Below are 7,315 nucleotides of genomic sequence, written 5' to 3'. Positions count from 1 at the left end.
AAACCTGTTATGTGGCCTAAAATGTGATCTCTCGCAGTGAAAGATACGTGCGCATTGGATCAGAATGCATATGGTGCTGTGCAGGGGTAGAGGGCTCTATGGACGTCTGTGAAGTCTGGTTGGGCCATTGTGTCATTCAAGCTCCCTGTTGCCTTGTTGATGCTCTTCATAGATGCTCTGTCCAAAGTAACACGGGGTGGACTGATGTCTCCCACTATCCTGGTTGTACTACCGAGCTCTCCCTTCTGGTCTATGCGTGTTGGCTTAATTGAGAACAGGCTTCAAAAAGCTCATAGCATGAAAAGATATTGAAATCTTTCCCATGAACTTTTAAAATCATTTCAGGTGCCTCAATGTTACATGCATACGTATTTATAACTGTCAAATCTTGGTTGGCACTTTTATCACGGTAAAAGGTCTAGCTTGATCTCTTCTAACAGATTGTTGTCTCACAGTCAACTCTGTCTGATAGGAAGAGCGTTACTCCATCTGCTCTGGGTCGTTATTTGCGTCGAATCCTTTTTTCATCCTTTCACTTTCAACCTACCTGTGTCCTTGGATTTAAACTGTGACTTTTATAGTTAGACGACGGTTTGTTTTCACTTATAGCCCGCGCTGCCACTCTTTGTCTTTTGACTAGAGTGTCCACTCCATTCACGTGCACTGTGCTTATTGATAAGAAGTGGGTACTTGGCTTTCTTTGTGCTGATTCTAGTTGCCTCTCTCCATTCAAATTAATCATAATCAAGATCTTTGACCTCTGTATGACTATAATGAAATCTGGCAAATACCTAAGGATTATATCTTTTATTACCATGTTAGAGTCAGTCAAAATCAAGTGACATATCAAGGCCCTATTTTCTAAAAATGTTTTCATGTTCCCCAAACAAGGGTATTGTGTTGATGCTAATAGCCTAGCACTGGTTCACTACTGGCAGCTCCTGACTTGCAAATGGCTGATGTATGTGGAGCTTCTGCTTGCCCTGTCATGCAGGGCTTCAAACTGGGTCTGTCATGGCTAATAAGCAAAACAGAAACAGATCTCAATTTTTGCAATTTTAATGATCCATCATAGAAACCATAAAGAGTTGGAGCTTCCTAAGACAGGGAGCTCAGAAGAGGTGAGTAAGCCCTATCAGGAGCCTGGTGCATGAGACTGGGTTGCATGACCGGCCACCCCTGTTGCATAGGGCACCACCATCTCTGCTCTCCAATGCAAAGCCTGCTTTAATGTTTTGTCCATTGCTCTCACTTTGAGATGATTAAACCAGCCCCGACTTGCAGCAAATCCTTCATAACACTCCCTTGCACTTGCTGCTCTTTTCAATTTTAACCCATTGAAGAGGCGTGGGCCTTTCCTTGCACCAAGCTCACTGCTGTGGAGTCCATTCTGGCTCATGGTAACCGTCTGTACTACAGAACTGCTCCCTTCGATTTCTAAGACTATAATCTGTAGGGTGCTAGCAGCCACATGGAGTGGATGGTGTGTTTGAACAACTGACCTTGCAGTAAGTAATCCAAGATTTAACACTACAAGAGCTTCTTTTTAGCACTCCAGTAAGACTAAATAAGAACCGTGTGGGCCTGTTCTTAGTCACCTACAACTCACACTTAAGGATTAACAGTAGTTAGGAACCGATCTCTCCACACAGGGAATCTGCACTGGAGTAGAAGGTCGATGGTGCTGTTCAGAGATTGGGTTTCCAGGTAGGTGGTAAGTCAAGATTTATAATGTCATTCAGATCCCCAGTTTCTTTGTTGACCTTCTCTCTAGATTAGTGTTCTCAACCTGTGGGTCTCGACCCCTTTGGGGGTCAAACGACCCTTTCACAGGGATTGCCTGATTCATAACAGTAGCAAAATGACAGTTATGAAGTAGCAATGCAAATAATTTAATGGTTGGGGGTCACCACTACATGTGGAACTGTATGAAAGGGTCGTGGCATTAGGAGGGTTGAGAACCTGCTCTAGATGTTCCAAGATTGTATTGTATTATTGTTCTTATACCATTAACGTTTTGTCTATTTTGAAAATAAATAATAATAATAGGGATCAACCTCTAACCCATCCTAAGCCTTCCTAACGCAAAATTCATAGAAGACGGGAAAATGCCCTTTGTGTTCTCACTGGAGCTTGTCTATGAAGAGATGTCACATGGACTGGACAGCTAGAACTGCCATGTGGGCACTCCTGGAAGGAGTCTTCACAGTTGGGTCACACGAAGCGCATGTAATGAAATGGGTTCCTCTCAGGTACCTCTTCCCCTAATCCACTGAGAGAAACCAAAGGGAACGTGATTTATAAACAAAAGAAATGTGTCACAATATAAAGATGGCACTACAGTTCAGTCATTAGAGCTACTCTATTATTTTAAAAAGCAAATCACCAAAAAAGTATCGGTTCAGAAGTCATTTCACATAGCACCATTTTGAAAGCCAAACTGTTTCTTCCTCTATTTGGTAACCACTTTGCTCCCATCCCATGATAGAGGGAGATCACCGGAGGCTGATTTCCTGTGTAGTTCCCACAAATGTATCTTGGGCTCCACTGCTAACTATAGCCTTCTGCAAACCAGATTCTCACCGTTTCAGCTCTGATACTATCCCCTCCTTCGACTTCGGATTATATGACTTACAATCCTTGGGTCACTGATGTTGGTGTGCTTCTTCCATGTGGACTCAGTTGACATCTCACTTAGATGGCTGCTTGATTGGAAACAAGCCTTTAAAAACCCCAGATGCTATTTTATCTGATAGCTAACTTCTTCACCACACTTCGCTGTAGCAGGTCAAAATGACAAACTTGACTTGAATGGTTAAAGCCTTGTCAGTTGATTGCCACCTCTGATGCACGTTAGGCCTGACCTAGTTATCTGTTGGTTTCTAGAGAATCCCAGGATTTCATAAGCGTGTCTGGGAGATACAGTGGTAGTAATGGTGAAGGTTAAAGAGCTGATGTCGAGGAGTTCAAGAAGGAAAAGAATGTTTTGAAACTAATTGTGGTAGCAGTAGTACAATACTGCTTGATATGCTGTATTAATCTCCCATAAAATCATTTTAAAAAACCACATACACAAAATAAAACATTTTTTCCCTAAAAGAAATATGGACACAAAGCCAGAAAATGCAAATGACTGCTTCCACCACAAGCATTTGACTAGGCATCAGAGTCAAATGTGCTCAAACCTACCAATCATTCATTTAAATGGAGCAAGGAGTGCCTGGGATAAAGCGTGCCAGGCTGTTAAATGAGGCTGATGTTCAAAGGTTTGGCTAAAATGACATAAGCCTATCTATGATTTAAGAAGCCCTGATGGGATAGTGACGATGCATTGGCCTGTGATCGGTAAGGTCAGCAGTTCAAAACCACCAGGAGCTCCTCTGGGGAAAGACAAGGCTTTTTACTCCTCCAGTTACCGTGTCAGCATTGACCCCAAGGCAGTGAGTCTGGCTTGGGGTTGTATCTATGACTTACCTCTGACCAAGGATGTATCTAAATGATTACAAAGAACCGCCTTGCATCATGAATACTCTTTCCCTCTGTGGTCCAGTTAAGGAAACACATCTAAGTCATGGCACAGGGTAGATGAGAATGACACTCCCATACCTGTGAAATACAAAAGGGAGATTACAGCACTTTAATCAATCATTGTGCTGCAAACTATAACTGCCGTAAACTCAGGTAAGCCTGGGCTTCCCAGAAGTACTCCGGGAGGAAGGAGGGATACAGGAAAGCCCAGGTAATAACCAATTATCCAGAAAAGGAAGGGCAGCACAGTCATTCTGCATCTGCAGCACTGTATTTATGTCATTAACTTTTCCAAAATGCTGGTTTTTACAAAAAGTAGAGTAAGTCATAATTATGATAATAAAAGGGTACATTGATCCATGCAGGTACACACCCTGGTTGTTGTTCATAAAACTTTATGGAAAATGTAGGGGGTGGGATACTGTGATTAGAAAGCCTGCCAAGGGTGCCTCACTGAAATATTTTGGAAGAAGACTGGAGGATTTTAATTGCTAGCTGCCAGGGACCAAACCTCGTTACGTATCAACTGCATCATGAACTTTGAAAATAAAGCTTTTCCTGTCCATGGTGGTTCGAGGTGTGGCCGAGCAGAACTGTTGTGGGGGTTTTCCCCCAGACCTTTAGTTCTGAAGCACCTGTGAGTGGATTCCAAGGGCCAGCCTCCCGGTTAGGAGTTGAACACCTAACCCTTTGTCCATCTAGGGATACAAACTACTCTCTGAGCTCGGCGCCAGCAGCCATTCCTTACAGGAGTCTTCCACATCTTACCTTCCCAGACCCAGGAGGAGCCCTCGTGGCCATCTGGGTCTCTCTTTCCTACCACCCCTTAAAATTGTCGTTAAATAATTCATTTGGTGAGTCCAGAATGATTTCTTTAAAATCGGTCGTCTCGTGCCAGCATGTAAGCTCTGTGAGAAACAGCCTGTGCCGCACACCTTGACTCACAGGTAGGTGAATACATGACAGCAACCTCATCGGCCTGAGGCAAGAGCTAGCACTGAGGAACCCTGGGAACTCCAAACAGAAAAAAACCTCACTGCCATCGAGTTCACGCAGACCCGCGGGACCCTACAGGACAGGAGAACACTGCCTCTGTGGTTCCCCGAGATTGTGACTCTTTGTGGGAGGAGAAAGACCTGTCTTCCACCCTTGAGGAAGCTGTTGTTTGGGAACTACTGACCTTGGTGTGAGTAGCCCAAGGCCTAACCACTACGCCATATGTGTTTCTTAAGGCTCAGCAAAAGCAATTCAGCTTTCACCCTTGACTCTAGGAACTCTGACCTTCTCTGAGATAGCCCACGGAGTCACTCTCTTCCTGGTCAAATATTTAGAAATCAATGAGAACATTCCTCTCTGCCTCTCAATTGTTTCTTCACAAAGTCGTACATTCATTTACTATTAATTACTGACATGCTTCATGGGGCCCAGGAATAGACTGACAACTACTGTTTGAATTGATTTTCAACAGAGCAAATTTGACTCATAAAATAACATAAAACAAAGCAAAATCAAATTTAAGGCGACCCTGTACCCTTTTAACTATAATAATGCAATTGGCGATTTCAATCACATTTGTTATTTTTAGTGCTTAGTTTTGGGGACATTGTACAATCCTTTCCATCTTTCATAAAGTTCATACTTTGTCAGCATAAATTGTCCTATTATTTAATCCATTTGGGAATGAAGCCTGTAGTTTGTGATGTTGTTGGGTACCATTGAGTTGACTCCAAATCCTAGCAAGCCTATTGGGTGAAGTGGGACCACCCCATGGGGCCTGTGTCATCTCTTCAGGAGCAGTTCATCAGGTCCACCGGTAGGTTTGAACAGCTGAAATTTTGCTTAGCAGCTCAACACTTAACCACTGGGCCACCAGGGCTCTAAATAGATTGTGATGATCACTGTCGACAAGTTGATTCTGATCCACAGCAACCCTCTAGGACAAGGAAGAGCTGCCTCTGTTTTCAAGACTGTCTTTATGGTAGTCGAAAGCCTCTTCTTTCTCCCATGGAGCAGCCGATAGTTTCAAAGTGCCAACCTTGCAGGTAGCAGCCTAAAGTGGAACCAGGAAGCCACCAGAGGAGGTATATGAGGGCTATGTTAGTTGAGCTACCATGAACGCAAGACACACAGCAATTCTGGAAGGCATTTCAAGGGATTTATAGGCCTACGTTGAAAGGAGGCTGGGACTGTCAGCAGGCAGGCAGCAGCAGGAGTGGTACCCCGAGATAAGAGCGGGAGTGGCAACAGGATGAGCCTGGCATACCTGGGATGGAGCATGGCACTTCCTATGCTCCCTGATGAAAGAGGGCACCATTGACAAGAATCCATTTCCTTTTGTCACTCCATGGCTCCTGCGCCACCCAACCATCTACTCCGTGATTTCTAAATGTCTTTTCTCCATCTGATAGCTTTCTTTAACACATTCTTTTATGTCTTCACAGTTAATCTTTACTCTTGACTCTATTTTTTTTAAATCTGTGCCTCTTAGGTTTTAATAATATAAGCGGTCCTCAAAAAGTCCATGGAAAATACATATTATGAAAAAAATATGCAAGGATTTCAAAAATTTTTTTTCACCAAAATAAACTCTTAGAAACTTGTTATGATGAATTTGATCTTGTCTAAACAGGATCTAGTATGAGGCAATAAGAAGGGGGGGAAATCCTTTGAAAGGAGCCTCCTGGGACCAACTTGAATTCTGCTAAATTGAAAAAAAAAATCAAACAAAACTTATGCCAAAGCTTGGATGGAAGAATGGCAAAATCCTACCAAAAGTTTATGGGAACAATATCTTGCCCCCCCCCCCCAAAAAAAAAAATCCGCACTTTTTGAATAGTAACTTGTTTGACTAAGGGATGAGGCAATGTGGACGACGAAGCCCACAGCGGCAGGCCATTCATATCAAGTTTCAAGGAGACTAACTGTGTCATGGCCTAATGGAAGGAAAACAATGCTTAACAGCAGAAATAATAGCTGACAATATAGACATTTCAACTGATTCGACTTTCACAATTCTGATTGGAAAATTAAAGTTGAGCAACCTTTCTGTCCATACTCTAGGTTGCACCATGATCAGCTGCAGGGAAAAAGCAAGGCCTTTCAACAGAAATTTTAACAAGTGAGATCAAGCTCTTAAAGCATTCTCAAGAAAACAGTAATGGAGATGAAACCTAGGTAAATCAGTATAATCCTGAAGACAAATTGGAATAAAAGGAATGGCTACCAGAAGGTGAAAGTGGTCTGTCCAGTCAAGGCAAATGTGGACCACTCATGGTCAAGGTTTTGTTGGATGCTCAAGGTATTTTGCCTGTTGACTATCTGGAGGGCCAAAGGGTACTAACATCTGCTTTCCCAAGAGAGTATTTGAGAAAGTTAGCCAAAGGTTTAGCAGAAAAATACCTGGAAAACTGTCACTGGAGAATTGTTCTCCATCGCCACATTGCTCCTGATTATTCCTCTCATCAAACAAGTACAATTTTCCAAGTGGTTTGATGGGAAATCGTTACGCATCCACCTGACAGTCCTGACTGGCTCTGACTTTTTTCCCTTCAAGAAATCTTTAGATAGCACCCAGTTACCTTCACTTAATAAAAAAGACTGCAGCCCTGAGGAATTCTGAAAATAGACTTCGGACTCGGGGGGCAGGGCTTGGCACTGCATCACACCTGATTAGAAAACATTCATAAGGGTCAGCAGACAGATCTGGAACTATTCATAGGCTTTGGTTTGTTTTGTGTTCTTTTTTTTTCATGTCTATCTATATAAGATAGGCAGGATACACAATCCC

The sequence above is a fragment of the Echinops telfairi genome, unplaced genomic scaffold (genome assembly GCF_000313985.2).
Source record: "Echinops telfairi isolate 266 unplaced genomic scaffold, ASM31398v2 ScPeMD7_7461;HRSCAF=8499, whole genome shotgun sequence".
Classification (NCBI taxonomy): Eukaryota; Metazoa; Chordata; class Mammalia; order Afrosoricida; family Tenrecidae; genus Echinops; species Echinops telfairi.
This window is presented reverse-complemented; position numbering follows the sequence as displayed.